The following is a 24569-nucleotide window of genomic DNA, read 5'->3' as shown; positions in this document are numbered from 1 at the left end:
CGACTTCCCGCCTATGAATCACACCGTTGGTGTAATTGAAAAATTTGAATGAGCTTAAAATATATAAAAAATAATTATATAGGTACCCTAAATTTCTAGGTACCTAATATAAAATATCAAAATGATTACCCCCGAATTAACGGACTACCTACATTGTTGAATATAAAATCACTGATTAAATATAGTGGTCAAAGTTGTTGAAAATGAATAAGAGTCCTATGTACATACAAATACTTATGTTACTCAAGAAACCTATTTACTACTAGCGACCCGCCCTCGCTTCGCTTCGGAAACATTAAATTTTATTATTGAAAGCTGAGGCCCGCAATGTTACCCGCGGTTATTGTCGTACCCACGCCGCGGGGCGAAGCTAGTCAAAAAAAGTAGCCGAAGTTACTCCTTATATCATCAGCTATCTGTCAGTAATAGTCCCGTCAAAATCGGTCCAGCCATACCAGAGATTAGCTGGAACAAACAGACAGACAGACAAAAATTGTAAAAAATGTTATTTTGATTATGTACCGTATATATATTCATATGCATGTAGTAAAAAGCGGTTATTTCAATATTACAAACAGACACTCCAATTTTATTTATATGTAATAAAGGAATTTATTATTTTGGGATGATACATGAAAACCCAATGTAACTTTTGATTAATTACATAAAATCTGTCTGTTGAAGGATCAAACACTTTGTAAGGAACATGAAATTATAGACTTAAATGAAAGTTTGCCTTCCAAAATTTATTCAAAAAGTATATTTATTTCATAGTTCATGAATTCTACTCTTACTCAAACAGTTACAATAAATTTAACAGTCTTCAATTAATATAGACTTTCTATACTACGATTGTTTATTTATTGTTAACACAATAATATAGAATATAGTATTTTTTAGGTTCTCATTAAAAAAGTTAAGTAATCATTAAAAGAAAATGTTAAACTTTTTTATGTTCTTTGTGATTTCATAGGTTATGCCCTTCATTGTATATATTGTAAGATTTAATTAAAAATACCCTTTAAAAATATATAAAATAACATTTTATGAAAGTTTGCTATTAAAACATCATTAAAGCCAAAACAAGAAAACATTTTACATTTCATGCTCACATTTATTGAGTTCAATTCTTCAATATCAATAGTTGAGGTCAATGAAGTGTGAATTGACACCAATTAGAGAGCCAAGTTCACATTACTATTGAATAGAAGACATCAGAATGTTCTAAAGCTTTAATTTTTGTATTTTATTTTATGTTTGCGGGTTACAGATTATCAAACAACAATAATATTACACTTATTAGTGTGTTAATATAGGATAAATCAAATACTAACTTACTGAAATTAAATAAAGAATGGTTAGCAGACATTCACTCAATTTGCGTGGATTAGTTATGGCTACATCTTCAATGCTTATCCCTCTAAATGAAAGTTCTAGCACTAAACAAGTAATAAATAAGCTTGAGATAAGGCAGGAAGTTATTCTGACAAGGAAACAAAAGACAAAGTACTCATTTGTTTCACACTAATTCATATTATAGGCTAAAATAGCTATTAATCAATTATCTTTGATCATATTTTTATGGTTGGATGTCAGTATTTGAAATGTTTTAGTGCAACACTACTAAGTGTACATAATACTAAAAAGTATATGAACATCTAGTATTTCATCATAAATTTCCCATACATCATATAATTAAAAAAAAGCTAGGATAGGTTTGAAATTTTTTGGATGATATTTTCATTTAAATCAATATTATGTTCGAAAACTACTGCATTCTGTCTATGAATGTATTATAATAAGTACGTGCGAGCACGCAGAAAACATTGTTTGTCATGCGCGACGGTATGAACGCGACGGCGGATGGCAACCGATTTGCTAAATTTACAAGTTACAAGTTAAAAGATTTATTAAAATTAATTTTGCCTCAGTTCTGATGACTGTCAACAAATAACAATTTTTTTTATAGTTTTGAGGTTATAATGTACATTTTTCGCGGTTATTATTCTAGGTTAAACGAGTTCCGTTTACATTTATCATTTCACTGTAACTAATGCAAAGGGATTTCAAAATGTTGGCTAATGGAAACCCGTGCTTATATAATGTAAAAACTTTCTAATATTTATCTAAGTACATAGTACCATCTAAATAATATGGATGATCTTTAATATTCGAAAAAAAAGCTATTTTCACAATCATTGAAAAATGTTGATGAAGTTTTTTTTTTAATTACCCATACCCGCATTCAATACGTATTATACTTACAAATCGTATACAAATCGATGACGTGTTTTTTGTTTAATTCATCGCTTATAACTTGGTCAGTTCGGTTGCGGTGGGCGTACGTCACGGGCGGAAACCTCGCGTGCTCTCGCGCAATCTGACTACATTCACATTTTAACGTGCGATTTGGTTAGGGGACCACCGAAACATTTTTTACGAAGACCATGTACAGCTCTGTACGTTTATAATGCAAAGTGGGCTCACAAAAAAAATAAGAAAAAAATTATACGTAATTGTGATAGTGTAACAAAAAATTTCCAGTTCCGTAAAGCAAGGCCCATGTGAATCAATGAAAATATGTCATTAAACTGTGAGGTGTTCTCAAAGTGGGTGGTAGGTACACCCATTGTTAATTCACGATGTAAGTTCATTCGCAATACAGGAAGCTGTTTATCATTATTCTAAGAACACACCTTATTTTATTGAAGTTGAAAACGACACTGAAGATAATATGCCGCCGGGCTGCTCATTATTTTCATAATACTTATATACAAAGAATAAATAAATTCTTGCCTTGAAGGATCTTTTTTATGATGGAGCTTATTATATTCTTCTCGTAAAAGGAAATGATTTTATTTCGTTAAGATTTAATAATACGTTTTCGAGTGAAATTTCTTTGAAGATCTAAAATACATTCGCTGGTATAGAATTTACCTTATTATCGTGTAATTGAGGTCATATATTCAAGAGGTCCAGTCGTTTGATAAATAACGGTAGGTACTGAAGGTTAAAGTTGAATTTTGACTACATTTCATTGTATTGTTATAGTTAGATTATTCGCAATTAGATTGTTGCGAAAACAACCCGTATAGTAAGTTCTAAAAACTTTTTTTCAAAATTTCGTTCGACAATCGATTTTTTTCCTAAAGAAGCTAATTTATTAAATATCAGTGTGCCAAACGCCATATGTATGAAACCATAATATTATTCAAATGGCTTGATAATTAAAGTGTCCGTGAATTTCTTTGAAAAATATCGAAAGGTAACGTAATAGGCGCCAAGAGTCATTGACACAATAGATCGTGACTCGAACCAGTATATTCAGAATATTCGTTACCTTATTTCCATAAAAACAAATTGACTGCGGGTAATATTTAATACCAATTGTACCAGAATATACAGCTTAACATTTCTGTAACTAACTTAGGTAAGATCTAAATCTTATTAGGATTAGTAGTAGTAGGCTTATTATGATTTTGCAAACAATAAATAACAAATAAAATATCAAAATAGTAGGTAAAAATACATTTGCATTGACCCTACTGTATTTTGTATAGCTTACAAAAACCATGATCACCTTAGGCGCTTTGAGTTCGTAATAAGTTCTCGAAGATTAACTCTCGTTTAAATGACTACCGGTCTTAATAGACGTCATAATGGCAAATATCTTCAAGATACTGGTTACTACGCAATTTTATAATTACGTTAACTTCTTTTATTATATTTTCACGTAAATCCTTCACTGTGAAAGTCGTGTGCCTAAAAAAAAGCATTAGCGCGTTTTACATGCCAGCGATTCTAACGTTGTCGTTTCACTAGATACATAGTAGCATTGATCATAGTAGATACATTGCGGGGCTTACTCTTAGACGCGTGATAATTGGGTACCACTAGTTAGGCACCAGTTTTTTTTTTTAAATCTATATTTCAACTTTATTTAAAAAAAAAAAATCCCTACGCCCAAAAAGAAGCGATCCCGCTGAATATATGCATTGAAATCTAGATTGAATTACAGAAAAAATATGTCAAATTAATGTTTAAATGCGTTATTTTCCGTTACTTTGTTAGATTTTAGTAAATTATCGTTGGTTGTGAAAATTTTGTTCTTACTTTTTCGGTTTCTATTTTAGTTTTAGGATGTTGAACACGACGCATAGATTAGATTACGCGTAACCTCGGCAGTCATTTAGTTTTTGTTATCAAGGCCTCATGTGGCCTTTATTGCCTGTTTTTACTAATTAGTTATTCAGACGCGTCTATGTACTAGAAACTTCTTTTGCAGAAACTGCATATACTCGTAATTGACGGAAGATCCGTGATCCTGTGCGTGCGATATTTTAATATTATAACGCATACGTGTAAATCAATCGATCGAAAATGTTATTGATATTTTGAGGGTTTCGTAATCATTAGGCAAATCCTTTGAATTATGTAATAAAATTTTAAAGGTATTCTGAGGTGATCCACGATGGTGTTCATATTTGTCCAAAATATGCAAAGAAATGATACTCTACATTCTATTAATTGTTAGTGTACCTTTTCGCGTCCACTAACGTTCCCAAAAAAAGAAATGGTGAATACACTAATAAAGACAAGATATAGAGTTTTCTATAGAAAAGTTGCCTAAAATTCAGTACATATGCGATACCTTAAAACACAATTCGGATTATATTGTCTTGTAACCGTTTTTTGTTTGGCCAAGGTTTTGAAGTTTGTAAAATGGAAATCGGTCTGTTAGCAAGATAATTATTATTATAATAATATAATACAATGTTGTTGATCCTAGTTAAATGTGAGAATATAATGTTAACTTTAACGAATTAACTCATTGTGTGAAGCGAACTCTCTTGAACTTTGACTTTTGAAAACGTATTTATCTTTTAAATAAATTGGATGGATATTTAGTTTATTACAAGCTGACCCGGCAGACTTCGTAGTGCCTCAATCGATAAATAAAAGACACATCAAAGGAAAAACAAAATTGTTTGTTTTTATATAATTCTGAGCTTTTTTATATTTTCTCACCTTTTAAACCTTCCCTGGACTTCAAGACCAAAATTAGCCAAATCGGTCCAGCCGTTCTCGAGTTTTAGCGAGACTAACAAACAGCAATTCATTTTTATATATAGAGATTAGTGATGTTGAATAAGGCTCTTTTTTCCTTAAAGTGAATTAAGTTAAATAGGCCAATACATGAATAATCATCTCTCCATATATATTGTCAATGTCTCAATGTTTTATATGTGTATATTGATGACTCTTAATCAGAGAGCAACATTGCCGCGTGGCAGAAATAGGCCGGATTATGTTACCCACACGCGCAGAGTTATTATATTATTATTGTAGAAATGAGGTAGTTGGACACGGAGATAATTGCGAATACCATTTTCATCAATGAATGATAGGGAAGTGGCATCATCTTGATGCGGTTTCGGACGCAATCTTTCGATTGGCATTCTGTCAGACTTCTTTACGATTAAACTTCCTTAGTGTTATTAGATTTACGACCGTATTTTCTTGTGTATGATATACGCGAGAGCGTCATACCAAATATAACCCTAAAAGCACAATGCACACTTTGGATGTAATAGGTTCGAAACGAATGCTGCTCATGGGTGCTCACGATGTTTATTGCACGAAACTGTATGTATTATTACTAGCTAAAGAAAAGAAAGAAAAAAAAAACAGCTGCAAGATAGATTACTTCAGTTATCCTTGTTTTCTTTCTTCGTTTCCGGCGGTTCGTTATTCAGTAGGCGCGAGTTTCATCAATTATAAATTTATCGGAATTTCCCGATTGCCTCGTCGAAGTTTAATCAGAACGTTGAGTTGTGAACGTGATCTCTTTAGTTTGTTTCAAACGTTTCCGTGGGAGAAACTTCAGCTTCTCAGTGGAACTTTTTAAGGTTCGAGCTTATTTGTAATACAATAGTGATAATGATGATATTTTATTGCTTAGCCTATTACTAGAATTGGCGAATTTGCGGTAATCAATTGTATTTGTTTGTCCATAATCGATAGCAATTATTTTTTATTGCTACTATAGCAGGCGGACGAACATACAGTACCCCATGGTGAGTGTTTACTATCATTTTAGGACGTCAGCAATGTCAGGGTTATAGCCAAGCTGGTGCCTACCGCTAGTAAGGAATAGGCAGTCATTCATCCGTATTCTCTTCAACTTACCTCGGCCTAATTCTTATCTTGATTTCTGATGGTATCATGTGAGTCTATACGAATTGGTACATGTACTAACCTATTACTGGTAGTAGGACCTCTTGTGAGTCCGCGCAGGTAGGTACCATCACCCTACCTATATCTGCCGTGAAGCTGTAATGCGTTTCGGTTTGAAGGGTGGGACAGCAGTTGTAACTATACTTGAGACCTTAGAACTTATATCTCAAGGTGGGTGGCGCATTTACGTTGTAGATGTCTATGAGCTCTAGTAACCGCTTAAAGCCAAGTGGGCTGTGAGCTCGTCCACCCACCTAAGCAATAAAAATAAAAAACAAAAAAAAAACTGCTTTGAAGCAATTAAGGAGCAGCATTGACCGAACGTTTATCGGGGTGTTGTTGAGGCTCTTTGAATTCTAATCGTTTAGAATCAGGATTATTTGCCTATATCCGATAAAACACGCTCTGTAAACGTTGCTATAAAATCCAATTTGTTTTGAGGCTTATTCGTAATGTAATTTATCAGAATCGGTTTGTATGATTTGGGCTGTGCGCTAAGTAGTTACGGAAAAGGGGGATTTAGGAGCGGCGAACGGGCCCGCGCGATGAGCTGTGACGAGGGATCTGAACGTGTCGTGTATTTTAAACTAGTGGTCCCACAGTAGTCGAAATTTGACTATAATTGAAATTATAAGCTTGAACATCATTATGGTTCTATTGTCAAAGACTATTTATTATACTTCTATAATCACAGATTTCGCCAAGGCTACGCTTCTCAATTTGACCAAAGACTTTAAGCAATAACAAAAGTTTGACAATAAACATAGAGAGATTATATGTATATTATTATATGTGTGTGTCAAATACATGGTAGTGTGTGTAATGTTTTTTTTATCGATTTTATGTATTATTATCGCATAATTGTTTTTAAATATTAACACTCTGCACTCCTCTATATTCTCTGTAAGTTTGGGAAAATTCATACTCCTCCGTCGGTGCAAATTTCGTAAAAAGGGGTAAAAAGTAATTTAGTGTGGTAGATATAATAGTATTTTCATAATACTACTGTAACGAGTTTATCTATTGTTTTTTAATTGTCATTATTTTCGACGCTTTGAATGCTTTACGTAGTCATAGATGACATTAGAGTATCATGGCGGAACAAAATATGGCATCAAACGTAGAAAAAGCGATGACTCTAGTACAAATTATTAATAATATTTGGTCATAAATGAGAAGGCAAGCTCAGAGCCCACCTTATGTCTACTAACACGGCCGCCCACCTTAACACGTGAGTAGAAGATTAAACAGACTACGCTTGCAAAACATTACTATTAATTTTTTTTTCTTATCTTTTCTTCACATTATGTGGAGTGGAAGTATGTCCTCTTACCATGCCGCCTGCCCGACCTCAACCCTCCTTGGGTTATATCTCCAGTAGTATATCCATTGCAGCGTATCATAGGGAGTGATTAGTAAATCGCTTCACTAATTCATAATCCACTGGGTTTCTCGCCGGATCTTCTCACTGGGTCGCGTTTCCTATCTGGTGGTAAATTCAGCGAAGCACTGCTCTTGCTAGTGTTAGTGTTAGCAACGTTAGGTTTGAGCCCCGTGAGCTCACCTACTTGTTAGGTTACGCTGAAATAGCCTCTCAAGGCTACCAGGTTATGTAGGAAAAAAAGTAATTCAATCAAATATATACACCAAGAGATTAGGTAGGAAAAAAAAGAAAGAAAAAAAAACCTTTCAATTAATTCTATACACTAAATACACATACCAATGCTCTGTTTAAGGCCATCGATATTGTTTTTAAAATTACGTTTATTTAGAATTAATTTATTATTGCATAATTAGTTTTATTTTAGAGCTTTTTTTTAAACTGGCGAAGATGGGTGTCACAGCACACAGAGCACGTGGCTTTAATCGAGTACCGAATCCCATGCACATCATAATTCCACCTTGAAACATGAATTCGAAGTCTTAATTTAATTGTACATATAACGGCTGCTTCGTGGCAGAAAAGGCAGGATAATGGTATCTACCTGAACGGGCTAATAATGCTCCTTATCTTGGAAGTCTCGATCGTGATGATTTGGTTAATTTATGTATTACTGTATCGATAAGTGTTTATTTCGAGTTTAAGAGTGGTTAGACAGTAGAGGAAGCATTATCATGTACTATTTTCAATTGTTACAGGTTATGTGTGCATACTGTTAGATAAGCAACCACCAGTGTGATAGAATCGTCGCAACTAACCAACAGAGTGGAATGGTTCCGGTGAGCTGGCGACGTCTTGTACTAGTGAGTAACGAACATATTTTCTATCATTAAAATTAAACGCCAGTTTCTACTATCAAGTTTCTGAATAAATAAATTGTCTTAATGACGAATTGAAGATTTAATCTTGGAATTTTTTTTTGAAAAAAATTTCGGTATTGTTTCTCGTGCCAGTTCAATGCCATCTATAGTACATCTTGTTACCCGTGATGACTGTTAGTACCAAGTAGATAATGCAGTCCTATTATCGTGTTGCATTCTCTATAATAATATTGTCGACGATTTATTCGATTAATTCGATTGTGGAATGTTGTTATCGATTTTCCGAGATATTTGATGTGTGTCCGAAAATTTATTATTAAATGGGTATGCAATGCTGTTTTCTTATATCATAAATATTTCCATATTTCAATATGTTTGATATAAATATTCCTCTATAATTCCTTTAATTGGTGACGGGATGGAATCCGAGAATCAGTTCGTGTCATGAAGACCTCTCGGCCTTTATCTGTCATTAACCAAGCCCTTGTTCCGATTAGTAATTCAGGCCACTTTTTGAAGCTGGAAGCAGACTTTAGTGGTAGTATTTATGGGTTCTAGTATTTGGCTTACAACCGACTGTGTCGCATATCTCCTAGAGACAAAAGACACAGAATGCATCCGTGCATCACAAAACTGCGAAAAGTAGATGTTCCTCCTGCCATAATAAATTCAGACAAATCGTGTGCTCTGTCCAATCAGTAAACTGAAAAAGTTCAATGGCATCTGTAGTATATCTTATTACCCATAATGACTGCTAGTACCAAGTAGATAATGCAGTCCTATTATCGTATTGCATTCTCTATTGATTAACTCGTTCCTTGTATGTCACTTAAGTCTATTTTGAGTCAGGGTACTTTACCGGGACTATGTCCTATAGATTAATGTTCGTTTTTTAAATATTCGACGCATCAATATATATTCTAACCAATTGTATGCGTCTGTATGCTACGTTTGGGTAGTATGAAAATATATGCAACGGGTCGTTTAATCCATTAATCTCGTCCCAATTGATGATTTACGAAGTCTTTTTAACTCACTGCGCAAATAATCAATTTATTGCGGGATTAATTTTAATACGCGATGCTATTTCTTCGCTATGAAAGTCGTTCGTGGCCAAATGTAGACAGGATCTGAACCTAGTTGATACGAGTATACCGTATAGACTAGGTTACAACGACTTTTAAACAGTCTAAAGGGTAGGATAGCTATTATTTCAATAAGATTGAAAATTGACCTAGTGATTCAAAAAGAAAAGTATGTGTAGTAGAAACTTTTTGGTGACTGTAACGTAAGCCGATATTCTTTTTATCTGTGCCAAAGTCATAAATCGCTATGTGAATTGGACTTTTTGGCGGGAACGCGTCGAGTGAAGCTGTGTGATTTGTTTTATTTTGTCTATTTAGTGTTTCTTCGCGTTTAAATGTGTAGTAACGGTTGTAATAACAAATGTGGAAAAATCAAACAAAGCCGGTGAACGTAACTTCTCGGGATCCTCCCAAAAGTCCACTGAAAAAGTCTCAGTAAATAATCACCATTTTACTGAGATTTATATTTCATACCATATCATCTAATCTCATTTCATTTCATATCTCTTGATATTATCATTTTTCATAAAAATAAGAATATAAATTAAAATAAGACTTGACCTAAAGGTCTTAGTTACCAGGTCATAAAATCCCTTAATCGCTATGTGATTTTTTTGTTGTTAATTACGGTACGTATAATCATCAACGTCGTATTATTTTACGTTCAGAGTTACGTTAATTATTCATCAGCAGGTTAACGCGTTACGTGTTTACGCAGGTAATACCATGATGAAAGACCCTTCTTAGCCCGCCCTTAAACGTGGATTCTCCATGAATTGATAAAGCAACGTATGCCATCCGAATTCTGAAGTAGGCGCTTCGTATATACATACTTTATATAGTTCCTTTTTATTGATATTGTATATCTCGAAACGTCTTGACCTAATTGCTTCTTGTTTCGCTACAACTGAAGTGGTTCTGAGTTTATTATTTGTTTTGAAGAATACAATTTCGAGTTTGCGTTTCGTATTATCTACTGTGCCGCGCGTTTTAATTTGTGACATTCTTTTATTGCTTTCTCGTGTAGGTAATTCGTGATCATGACGAATGCTAATAAGATTACATGTTGGGCCAATATTTTTATTCGATACGATCCGATAACCGTTAGAGCGTGAAACATGTTGCATTTGAGTAGTTTGATATGTCCCTTACACATAACAGAGAGAATTACCAAAATCCATCAACTGTTGAGGAAAATAATGTAGATTCTGTACATAATTCATTAATAAGGTCAAAAATACTTTAACAATTTCTGCTAAATATGTAAAAATAAGTTCAGCACTCAAGGTTAAAGAGCTTTAACATTAAAATGAGTATGATTAGTTATCACCCTAGTTAATGAGGTGAACAAAGATGAAGATGAGATTTATAAAGAACAATTATATGTCGTCCGTGATAACGAAAACTAAAGTATTCGAAACATTGGATATAATATAATGGCAATAAAAAACGCGTGATTAAAACGAACTAAAAATGCTTAAAAAATATTATTTAATATTTACTAATAAAAAAGTGTATGTACGTAATACAATATACACTCTTTCAAAGTATCTCAAGATGGTAAAGCGTGGTTATAATATGACATAACCTCGAATCCTTCGCTTAAAACCAAAAAGCTCTTATCTAAATTAGCTTAACTATTTAAAATGAGGTCGGGCGTCGGAGCGTATACAACCAGTTAAACCAATTAATATTCGGCCCGTTCCTAGTGACAGTTGTTCACCTGTACCTTGCGTGTACACGAAGCTTGTACACACTAGTCTCGGTCATTGCGTCTATGTTAACATTCCTCGGTAACACGAAATGTATTTTTTTTTTTACCTATTCTAGTAACTTCGAGGGGTTATTCTAAATTCGCCGAACTAGTAGGTGAGCTCACGGGGCTCAAACCTGACGACGTTGCTAACACGAACCCTAGCAAGAGCCGTGCTTCGCAGAATCTACCACCGGATCGGAAACGCGACCCACTGAGAAGATCCGGCGAGAAACTCAGTGGGCTGTGTCTGTGGGTTAATTTACTCGCCGAGCCCTTCGTCGTAAGCGACGGGAACGATGACCAATGTATTTTTTGTCGTTGTTCTAAAGCATCATTCGCACTAGTTAAATTATAACATTATCATCAAAATGTTTTTATATTTAACAAGAAAATAAAATTCAATCCTCCGAAATATCTCGGAATTATTTTGGTATCGTTATAATCCTAAGTGCAAAATTGTGTTCTTTGTAACTGCTTTATTAAAATCACTAATTGCATTAATCTAATCTATACGACGAAACAGTTTTTAACTAAACTGTCACTATACTGTGGCTTGAACTTAGTTCGAGATTATTCGAATTTCATTTGCATTACAAAGAGCATTTTAAACGTAACACCAAACTACCTTTTAGCTGTAAACGGGTAGAGTTACACTCAACAGACTAAACAGTTGCTCGCGATGCAATCTGAAACGATTTATTCAGAAATCATATAACATGTATAAATATTGGAAGTATTTGTTTATTATCAATTGTTATCCTTGAAATACCTACGTTATTAAAATCTCGGCTTTCAATAGTTCCCTCACAACATTAATACATGAATAAAGTTAAATAAATAGTATTCTGATTTATTATTATATAATTAATACGTAAATTAATTTCAAGTATTTTTTTTTAATAATGTAAGTTATTTAGAAATCCTGAAAGAGCTGTATACCAATTGCTTTCTACAAATTTACAGTCGACTAGTGGCACTTAATCTAAAAACCGCGAGAAAAAGAGACATCCACACTGAGTATAGACAGTGAGTTTTTCGCCAGATCTTCTTAGCGGATTGCGATTCCGAACCGATGGTAGATTCTGCGAAGCACTGCTCTTGTTAGGACTGATGTTAGCATAGTTTCTCAGGTTGAGCCTGTGAGCCACCGAATAGGAAGGGATGACTTTTTGGAGGGAACGCGAGGAGTCAAGTTGTGTGATTTGTTTTATTTTGTCTATTTACTGTTTCTTTAGGCTTAAATGTATAATAACGGTGGTTTATTAACTGTTTAGTATCTGTGATAGTGCTCAAATGTGGGAAAATGAAACAAAGCCGCTGAACGTAACTTCTCGGGATCCTCCAAAAAGTCCACTAAAAAGTGTCAGTAAATGACTACTATTTTACTGAGACTATATTTCATCCCATATCATCTCATCTCGTTTCATTTCATGCCATGTTTCATATTAATCAACTTCATTTTATTTCATAATATAATTTCTTATATAATTAAAATAAGATTTGACCTAAAGGGCTTAGTTACCAGGTCATAAAATCCCCTAAAAAAAAAGAATAGGTAGAGATAAAATAAATATCAATATAGTCGGGATTACTGACGCTACGACCAGCGAGGCGATCAAACATGGATGGATCGTGGCAATTAGATGCAAATCAATGCTCGTGCGAGAAACTCCTCCAATGTAGGTACACCAGATTTAGCAAAGTAACACTATATCGCTGTGGCCGGGTGTTCTGTCTCGTCACAGTAACGCGTAAACCAGCTGCTAGCTTTATATTTTATTCAAGCTCTTACCCGCCGTTTCGATGTTGGACTATGTTTGACTAGGGTAGGTTTACTTTTAGTTCGCTTACGTGACAGATATTTGAGTTGGTTCTGTAAACATAGGTACTTTCTGGCCTTCAACAAAATTGTCCTGCTATTTTTTTAATTTCATCAACACATTCTATTATTCAGTTTTTGTTTATTTAGTTTTAATTTAGTAATCTAGTTAGTTAACTTCTTGTTAACGTCTTGTTGTCTTCTTCACTCTGTAATGCAGTTTTTGTCCACTTCTCGTGTGTACTTACATTGTGGCCTGGACATTTGAGTACCAGATATAGGCTTTTTTTGCAGAAGTTTGTTTTGTACCTGTCCATGCGGAGTCACAAGACGCCCTTCCACCAGTAATTACGCAAATTATAATTTTGCGAGAAATGATTTTTATTAAACGATGTTATTCTTTCACCGTGGAAGTCAATCGTGAACATTTGTTAAGTGCTTATTACGTTAGAATTTTTTTTTTTATTGTTTATAGGGTGGACGAGAACATACCCTATCTGGTTTTAAGTGGTTACTGGACATAGACATCTAGAAAGTAAATGCACCATCCACCTTGAGATATAAGTTCTTAGGTCTCAAGTATTACATCGCTAGATACGAATGGGGCGTCTTATCTTTTAAGCCACGACGACTTTATATAACAGAATAATAAAATACGACCATAGAAATAATTTTGATCAGTTTATTGATAGCCTTGGGCCGGAAGAGCAAACAATAAATTAGACGTTATTGTATTGATATCGGTAACGAGCGAAATTAACTCGAACATTCGCATATCGCATAGATCAATCTTTGAGGATTTGCCTCTTTAAGCTGTCAAATAAACTACTTATGGGCTTCCAAGTGACTCACCGATGAGCTAGCGAAAGTTTGGATAACGGTGATCTTGTACTGTTTAATGACAGTATAAAAATAGCCCTCTTTATTAAGAGTATCAAAGCGTCAACTCTGGACAAATGATGTTACATGTCTGGTACCCGAGGACAGTAAAGGTCATTGAACTATAACATGTGTTTCGGCTATTGCGGTTTCGTTTTGTTGTGATAGCTTTATTACAGAAAGGTCGTAATTAAACGAACTATGTAATAATCTAAATTCGCCATTAGTGTATTGATTTGCTTCGTTATCGCTTCAGGCAATCTTCCGCAGACAGCCTTGTATAGAGAATAATTGTTTATCTACTTGTATTCACTAATTTATGTTGAACTATATTATGTGGTAAAAAGGACGCCAGGTATCTTGATGTTAAGAACATGTTACATAATAATGGAACAGCGTACTAGTACTATCCAAGGCAGCTTACGTCATTGACGCAGAATAGGCGTTTTGGGTCGCTAGATTAAAACAAGCTAAATAACAAGAAATATCAAACAAGCAACGTTTCGAAATGAATATCGTTTTTCAAATGAGACGCATCCGCTCTTTAACACTGTTTTTTTATTCATTTCATAGTTAGCGTATGTTAAAACTGTTTTGAAAATGTGTGAATCATAAGTTGCTTAATTGTTGTTCCCCGTCTCTTATGTTTTTGTTTCGGGCGACGTTCAAACAAATTTTCCGATAATGTGTATTCATAGTTTTTATTAATACTCAATCAAAGGAAGCAATACTCACACCTCTGTTTCATGAAGGTACTTCACATATAAACTGAGTAGTTAGCACCAATTTACCAATGCAATTGAGATTTTTACCTCGCGTATCAAGGTGGGTGGGGTTCACGTTGTGATGAGAGTTTTAAAATCAATTGGGCTGTCAGAATGGAGTCATTTCCATATTACTGTGGGTTTTTGTCGTGTACGTTGATTCAAAAATTGAATTATCTACATAACGAGATTTTCTCTCACTATAGCAATACGTCTTGTCTCATTCGTCTTCAATCCCAGTGTTGCTGATGATTGCTAAACGGTGAACACTTTGGGTCAGCGGGCCTTTGTAATGCATATTTTATTTTACCAAACAAGTTTTGAACGGAGACCAGAAGTACATATTTCAAAATTTAAAAGTTTTACAATAGGTAGTACTATGAGTTCTCTACCAGTAATAAAAGAACCGTTTAATTACATACGCGATACAACGATATCGGGATTAAAAAATGAAATTGTAGGTATAGTGGATTGGATATTAGAAAATTATATGTACTAGAGGTCACGCAGTAGTCGAAATTCGAATATAATTAATTGCAATTGTAAGTTTGTACACAATTATGATTGTATTTTATACTTCTATAATCACAAATTTCGCCAAGACTACACTATAAAAAATATTAACAAAGACAAACAATATTTAATCTATTCTCAATTTGACAACAGACGTCAAGGACAAAAGTTTGACAATAAATAGTATGCATGCGTGTGTGCGTCAAATACATGGTATGTGGTGTGTGTAATGTTTTCTTTATTGATTTAATGTATATTTTATGCATTATTAAAAAAAAAATTAGCATTGTGCACTCCTTCTCTATATTCTCTATAAGTGTAGGAAATTTCATACTCTTCCGTCCGCGCAATTTTCGTAAAAAGGGATACAAAGTTTTTGCTTCATGTATTAATATATAGATTACGTAGGACCGTTGGGAGCTTGAGTCTTAGAAACGACAGAAACTTGTATGTAAACTTCACGAATTAAACTCGTGTTGTTTCAACTGCACAACTAATGTTGTCCGTCGAGTTTCTACAACCGCATTGGAATTCTAGACGGCATACAAAGTTTCGTGGTCTGCCTACACTCTGGCGTTCACGACACGAAATACCTATCGATGTAATCGCAGCTTTATCAGCTTTTGCCAATAACAAAAGGATTTTTTTTACGAAGTAATGTTTTGTTTTGTAGAATAATCGTGCAAATATTGGATTTTGACGTATGACGTTTGGTATTGTGTAAGTACATAGCTACCTATTGTTGGACTCTGGTGATGCGCATATATAAAATTTAACATCTTAGAGTAGTTTCAAAATTATCAAACAAATACTAGTTTCACTGGCTGCAGGGCGGGATCGATGGAGACAGTTGGTTGACGAAATCGGACGGAGTCACGATCCTCAGCAGTGAGGGACCGATCGAAGAGAGAGAGAGACTAGTTTCACATTAAAACATAAATACGTAGGTACTATGTGAGGCTTGCGTAGATAGGGGCAGAGAACTAGAAGATTATTCTTTTAAAGCATTTCTTTAGGCAATAAAATATGTTAGAACTGCTGCTTATGAAAATAAACGTTTAGATATAAAAACGCTTGATGATAGGCTGTGTTGATAATGCGTATTTGAACCTGTGCGGGTTCACAAAGAGACCGACATAGTAAATACGCAAATAAATAACTTGTGCGGGTTTCATTTTATAATAATACATGCATATATTTATATACATATATGCATATTTAGGTCGTTGAGTGACTTTTTTTCTTATTAGTCCCAAAGTGGCTTATTAAAAACGTTCTGCATACTGTGTCATCGGTATACGCACAAAATGGATTGGACGAGAGTAACATCGCCTTCCTGTAATGTGTACTAGCAATTTGAAAATGTATTTATATAGTGTCTATTCACAGGCACTGTTACAAAAAATGTACAGTGTAATCTTTGATTGCACTCGATTAATTCAACAACAAAAAAACGGCTAATTACCAACTATCAACTAATTATCAACAGTTTTTTTAATAGGTATTGACGAAGCTTATCAGTAATTATTATTTGGTAACAGATTTTTCTCTCTCGCCTTTCTAAAAAAAACAATAAAAACGTTGGCATATTTGAGAAAATTTAAAATGCCATTATTTATGTATGTACCTATAATACATAAAATGAATTACCTGATAGTAATTATGACCGAATTTATATAATTGGATCGTTGTTCGCCCAATATCGAACACTAGTAATGGTAATATGTAAAAATAAAATAAAATAAAGTCTTACTAAACAAGCTTTAAATATATTCATAAAGCTAAGGCGAAGTTTGAAAGCGTTTGACGGATTAATTCCCTTTGGATTTTTTGGAAAAAAAATGTATATTTTTTAGTCTGGTATAGTCAAATGGAATATATTTTGTTTATCGAACTTTTCGTGAATAATATGTGAATAAATTTATAGAAGAGAAATAAAACTACGAATAAAAGTTGAAATGTAAAACGAATACCATGCATAACTTTGAAATCGAATAACTGGAAAAGGGTGATACAGTAGAATTGAGACTACGACCTCATGTCTCAAGCTGGGTGGTGACATACGCGTTGCGGTCTGGTGTGTGTGGATGGACGGGGCCATTGTAACAATTTATCGCCAGAAGAACCTTAAGTTCCTTTTTTTATTGCATAGATTGGTGGACGAGTTCACAACCCTCCTGGTGTTAAATGTTTACCGGAGCCCATAGACATCAACGTAAATGCCGCCACCCACCTTGAGATATAAATTGTAAGGTCTCAGTATAGTTACAACGGCTGCCCCACCCTTCAAACCGAAACGCATTAATACTTCACGGCAGAAATAGGCAGGGTGGTGGTACCTACCTATGCGAACTCGCAAGAGGTCCTAATACCAGTTCTTCTGCCAATCTGCGGCGCTAAATCAATGGCATTAATTCCGCGTAACGTAGTTTATCACAATATTCCTCGAATCAGCAACCGACTACATCCGCTTGTTTGCGGACAAATTGCCTTAAACAAAATTAATTCGGATTGTTGTAATGAGTCAATTATGTACCTACCCAGTAACGAAACGAATTTATGTCATGTTTGTTAATAATAATTTAATCTTACATAGTTACACGTGTGAGTTCCCACATTGCGGAATCTGACGACACGCATTCTTCGATATTATGTTGAAGTTTATAATTAATATAATCTAAAATTTTCAACTTGTTGGTTTTAGTTTACAGACAAATTAGCAAATTGACTTTACGCAAATGTTAATCATTATCAAATTATTATAATTTTGGTAGGTCACTACTAACCTTGATCTCTCGTGAACACAATTCACGTTAAATTTACATCGATAAATGTACATACGTCTGTCAGCCGACGTAAAATTAGACTTCGCCTAAGAGAAACGTCAAATAACCCTTGTTGGACCAAGAGCAAATCAACGGATAGTCGTTCACATCCTGCGGCGCTTGGAAGGTTGCGGCAACCCCGCAGTCTTCACCAATCTGTCTTGGTTTCCGAATCTCGGTTTTATTGTTTAGTTGGGTAGGTGAGCTCACGGCCCACCTGATGTTAAGTGGTTGCCGGAGCTCATCTACAACGTAAATGCCGCCACCTACCTTGAGAAGTTGTACGGTCTCAGTATAGTTACAACAGCTGCCCAACCCTTAACGCATTACTGCCTCACGGCAGAAATAGGCAGGGTGGTGGCAATAAAGTACCATAGCATCCATAGCAATAAATAAAAAAATCAATCCTATACACAACTAATTGAAGGTCATTAATAGAATCAGTGATAAAATATGCTATATCAATAATGTCTGCCGTATAAATAATCTAAAGACTACCTTCATTCATACGTTCGTTATCTTATCGTCCCCGGCGTGAATAACACGAACATCCATAGTCACAGAAGCAGGTGCGTTCATAGTAGAGTTACGTTCACGATAAAGTTTATATTGTGCTATCCCCTAGGCACGGAGAACGTGACACAAATACCTTTACTATGATTACGTAATCTGTGGGCGACGGGCGTGTACATCTGATCCTCCCGTTTCAATGTCTTGCAAGTCTGAAAGCCGGTTCGAACCGCTCTTGATTGCCGGGTTGATTTTTTTTAAATCGAAGTCGAAATAAATAAAAATCTGAGACAAATCACACGCGATCATGCGGCCCCAAATTAGAATTATATAAATAAAAATGAACTCTATGCTTTGTTTCTAAACAGTTTATTTGATTGTTATGAAACTTGGTTCAGTTGTTGTTGGCAATCCAGGGAGGGTTTTTCCTAACCTAAACATTAGTCCGCTGAGTTTCTCGCCGGATCTTCTCAGCGGGTCGCGATTCCGATTCGGTAGTAGATTCATTCGCGAAGCAGCTGCTCTTGAGTCGTTAGATCTTTGGGGGCGCTCAGGCAGCTGTTGGCAAATCTCACCACTCATGTCTGAACCTTTGCTCGCCCACTTGCCCTAGTGAAACTAGAAAGGCCACCAGAAATCTCTCGATAGCAAAAATTAGGGTTTCTGTCACAGTGCTATCGATGTAGGAGAGATGGTGCGCGAGTACTTTGAAGAAATCGATGCTTTACACAATATACCGAATATTTTTATCACTACAGAACACGAAAATGACTTTTTAAAAGTACGTTTAATTAAGACGTTCAGGTATGTGCGTTGTGAGACTGATATTGTGTTTAACGCATACGATATAAGCAACATAATATGATGTGCGCTCGGATCGAGATACAAGAAGACGATAAAACTGATATAAAATTTAAGTAACAGGATCATGGTGTGTTTTTTCCTGTAAAACGATGATGAGAATAAGAGGATCTCGTTAGAAGAGTTTATCAGTAATGGATTTTTAGCACTTTGATCATAAACAGAACAGTGTAATAGGTGGCGGCTTTTGTGCCTCTGGCATTGCTGTAGTTTAAGAGCGACGTTGACTACTTACCATCAAGCAGGCCGTAAGCTCATTAGCCCACAATGTCAATAAATAACTAGAAACAGCGACTTAGGAGACGTAGAAGAGCTTCAGTAACTTTAACCGAAAAATGGATACCACTTTTTCAAAACTTTTTTTAGTTTTAGTTTGTTCTAGAAAGCATAGCTCATTGATTAGATAGATTTGTAGCGACCAGGATAAGGTGAGTGGAAGCTCGTAATCTGCTCTGCTTGGGAGGAGCAGTTTCGTGGCTGCTTACATCTAATATATCTCAAGGTGCAGTTTAGTATTCTGGTGTCTACGAACTCCGGTATCCGCCTAATATCATCTCAATTGGTCACAAGCTCGTCCGCCGATCTACGCAAATAATTAAGTACAGCAACGATTTGAAGTCGTTTATAAACTCCCAAACAAATAATGCAAATTTATTCAATTCGTAAAATTTTTGTTGTATCAGAATTTATTGTTAAAAATGACGTCTCAGGACAACAATACTGAAAAAGTTTCTAATGCCATTCAAGTATTTTTCGCACACTCTCATTTTGATATAGCGCTTTTCAAATTTGTTTGTTGGAAGCGTGTGAATTACCTCTATCAGCCGAGGTCAGTATTATTTATTTATAATTTAAATTACATTTAATCTCAGTTTTTTAAAGCGTAAAAATAGTTTTAATTATATCTATGACTCGTGAAAATCCCAGAAAATACTATTACCTATTTATATTTTTCTAAATGTTTGTATCGCTCATGAATCGTTCGATAATTTTCTATGTTGATGCCCCCTAGATCTCCCCAGACGGAGACATACAATCGCAGTCATTAGTCATGTTTGCAGATAAAACGCGTCCACAACTTCTCGACAATTCTAAGTCTGATTTAAATTCTAATTTTAAATTTAAATTAGACTTGAGAGCTTAATTTAAAATTAGAATTTAAATTTAAGTTTAGATTTAAATTCAAATTGAAATTCTTCCAGAATTACATTTTAATAGTCTCATAATAATAATTAAATTCGTTTGTATTTTATGAAATAAGGGAAAATGTAATTCGGCAAATGAGAATTCAAAATCCACTTTGTTACTTTCAACATTGGTAATGAAATCTAGCAGAGCGGCTCATAATATTGAATAGAAAATCCTAACATGAGTAAAGAGTGGTATATTTACAAAAAGTTACGTCTTCTAGATAACCTTTAGATGGACAAGGCTCATTGGTGACGATACATGGAGATAACAACATACAAACTTGTTTTTGCATTACATAATTAAATTGACAACTGTATATTGTGTACTTCCATTAATACAACCGACTTACATGGTAAATTTGAATGTTCACGGCACTGCTATAGTATGTCTGGTTAGACCTTTAGCATTTAAAAAAAAGCATTTAACATCCACTTTGGGAAGTTGAAGAAATGTTTATTGATTTAGCGGTAGGCAGCGGCTTGGCTCTGCCCCTGGCATTGCTGAAGTCTACGGGCGACGGTAACCACTCACCATCAGGTGAGCCGTGTGCTCGTCTGCCTACAAGGGCAATAAAAAAAACAAAAAAAAACTTCAAATATCACCAGAATAGGTAGCATAAAATCTACATGTATCCCAAAGTACTTTGATTCACAGATCGGGTTGCGTCCGGCATCCCCAGTTTTCCTGCACTAGATTGCAATAAATTTCATTATAGACATCGGTTAGCTGTATGTAAGAGGGTAATTGAATTGGGAAAGTAATAAAAACAGTCGTCGAAACGGAAAATCCATTGTTAATTAAAAGTTTTCTGGACATCATGTTACAATTTTCTGCTAACTTTCACGATAGCCGCGCTCACTTAATTCTCAACTAGTTTAATGTGTCGGGAAAAGCCTAACTTCACGTAACTCGCTTTTAGCTATAAAGTTGAAAGTTTGACAAATCGTCGTGTCGGCTGTACGTTAGTTGTTGGATTACGCAAGATGAAAAAAAAACTGTCGGTTAAAGTGATAGTGTAATGATATGGCCAAAAGACAATTTATTTTTTTGGGTTATTCAAATTTGCTTGAAAAAGTCTACCAATACCAAACAAAAGGTAAGCATTCTTCTAAATGTTCTAAATATTTCTTCACATCAACCCAAACAACGATAACAACACATGCCACCAAATGTGGTTTATCGATGTGTGTTGTGTATATGTAGATTTTAATAAATGGTTAGCTCGCAGTTTTTTGACCCCAAATGACGTCACGTGTATTCAAGTTACATTCAGCCGCGTTATGTAAAGTTTTCGTAGCAAAATTGGAAAGTAAAAGTTATCCCGTTCTTTATTGCGACGTTAAACTTATTAAACAATTAGACCTTTTTTAGGCTTGATGTCTTGGCTTGATGTCTTGATGTTTATCAAGACATTTTAAAAAATTAGAAACATAAAAAAATATGTTTCTCTAGTGAAATTATTTAGTAGTATAGCGCATACTGACGCTACCCGGCTGACAATGTCGTTTCGTATCAAATGATTTTCGAACGTGTGAAGGGAGAAATAATTGATAAAGCGCCCCTGGGCGTGCGGTTATTAACAATAATAATAAAAATTAAAAAAAGGGGATAATTAAAAAAAGAGGGCACAAGAATATTAGGTTGTTTGATACTTATTTAAAAATGGCGATTTTATTCGGTGTGGCTGATTTGTTTTTTGAAGCTAGCGAATGGAATGATTTGCAAAATTTTACCGAATATCCAAAAATCTTTTATTTTTAGAGCTCGTATTAATGGACAGCGCTCGGACAAACACCGTTGGCGCAGTTCCGCTTCGTTAGTGGTCTACAATCAGTTTTATTCAATGAATGTACGTTTCATTCGTGAGCTTTGTGAAATAGCCGAATCTGAGTTTGTTTGTTTAAACGAAGTTTTATTCTATAGTGCACCTTTATCGTTTATCGAGTTTGGCCCTATAGATAAATGAAAAACAGATGTGTGGGGTCGTGGGACACCGGATAGGATATTATAAAAATATTAATTTTAAGTTCTATTCGAGGTATAAATAAAATAATTATTCGAGTATACATTTTTTATTATGATTTTTTTATTGATAAAAAAAAACTACAAAGTTATCAACTTTATTTTATTCACAGTGTTTTATAAAAAATATATAATAAAAATATGTTATATTTTGTACGTTATTACAAAGTTAAGTCGTAACACTGTGTGCATTACTAATAAAAATCTTACGTTACGGACGTTTTTCCCGGTTAGGGTACGCCCCCGCATCGTCCCATAAGGAACTTAAAAAAAATAAGCTCGAATTCACGTTACATTTGTGGCTATATTATTATCTTATACCGCTTTCTACGTGACTAGTACATCCAAAGACACCAGCTTTTTCAAAAATGTTCGTCAATCAAAACCGATTTTTTTTTCTGGTAAAAATATCTCCTGGTATCAGTACCATTCTTATAGAAACCTCTCGGCGGTTTAGTCTCCATTAAGAGTTTAAGTATCGATAAAATAAGAATCCGAAAACCGTTAAGAACAAGTTGCGGCGGCGGTCACGATATTATGAATGTACTTTTACCTAGCCTACATAAAATTTGTGTTAGTAGACGCTGTGCATATTAGGTACTTTCTTATTGTAGAAATTGTATTCTTTCGGTTTTTCAACAAAACTATATGAATTTATTATCTTTTAAACATAGGTAATTATCGAAACAATTTTCACCAATCATAATGTTTAACGTTTAATTGGGAATTAAATAATGGCAACTCTATCGTGCAATTAGTATGTATATTTAAGAAAGTTTACGGTCCTTAAAATACCGAAAAGCAAATAATGTTTTTTTTGTCTAATCTTGTGGTATTTTTCACATCAATTAGCTTTAATGCCCGCAAGGCAGATCTCTGTATTGGCACTTATCCAATTCTGCTTTACACAACAATCAATCGTGTTTAACAATTTGCCTAGTTTGTTTTTGTGTTGTTTTGTTGTATCGCCCGATGAATCAGTCTCATTTGCCTTGTAGTGAGTGATGCAATCCGGTTTTGCAACTACTGACATCATTTTATGTACAGTACGTATAACAGCGTCAGTTTTATGACCGCTATTAGCAACTTATACGAGATTTATTGATTCGAAATTTGTCATATTTAGATAGTGGAGTTGCTCGAAATGTGTTACCGTATGATTTATTGCTTAGACACCTGGTGTTAAGTGGTTACCGTAGCCCATAGACATCTACAACGTAAATGCCGCCACCTAACTTGAGATATGAGTTCTAAGGTCTCAGTTTCTACAGTACAACGGCTGCCCCGCCCTTTAAACCGAAACGCATTACTGCTTCACGGCAGAAATGGGCAGGGTGGTGTTACCTACCCGTGCGGACTCACAAGACGTCCTACCACCAGTAAAAACTGGACACGTTCAGGGCGCCCTATGAATGAATTTAGAGAAAAATATTTACGTGATTGGCGCCTATCCAATACGCAGCGGGTGTAATGCGTGTACTCGTGGAAGTAGTAGTAATATCCGCATTGGGAATACTCTCAAGGGCAAGGGCTATAGAGGAATATAACCTTATTCATTTTTGAAGTTAATCAAACAAACTGTTGATTCTACAATTGTGTTACTAATATTTATGTCACAAGTTCAGCCAATTTTCTTTTTAATTCCTCGTTCTTCGTATTGTAGTTTCTTTATTGCTATTGTACGCAGATGAATATGTAAACAATGGAAAATAAAGCAATATTTTATTTTTCGTTTTTTCTTATTGAATTTTCAATACTGAGAAGTCGCTAAAATTAGACTACACTATACTATTATATTTTCCAGGTATTCATGATATATGCTCCAGGTAGTTTTTGTAAATTGGC

General features: G+C 34.7%; 1 protein-coding gene across 3 annotated transcripts in view; it reads left to right on the top strand.

Moving 5' to 3' along the window:
- The window catches only part of Arf51F (ADP-ribosylation factor 6), a 43294-nt gene that overhangs the window by 466 nt on the left and 18259 nt on the right, over positions 1 to 24569 (top strand). Inside the window, exons 1-2 of one of the 3 annotated variants that reach the window (XM_089727885.1) lie at positions 31 to 2616; positions 8377 to 8481. The gene's annotated coding sequence lies outside the window, so the exon portion shown is untranslated. Of the gene's footprint in view, positions 1 to 30; positions 2645 to 8376; positions 8482 to 24569 lie in introns of those variants that run through there. The other 2 variants (XM_028174064.2, XM_028174063.2) reach the window with 2 other exon arrangements.

The sequence above is a fragment of the Bombyx mandarina genome, chromosome 05 (genome assembly GCF_030267445.1).
Source record: "Bombyx mandarina strain Sakado chromosome 05, ASM3026744v2".
Taxonomy (NCBI): domain Eukaryota; kingdom Metazoa; phylum Arthropoda; class Insecta; order Lepidoptera; family Bombycidae; genus Bombyx; species Bombyx mandarina.
Note: the sequence above shows the minus strand (reverse complement) of the source record. Positions and strands in the feature narration are given on the sequence as shown.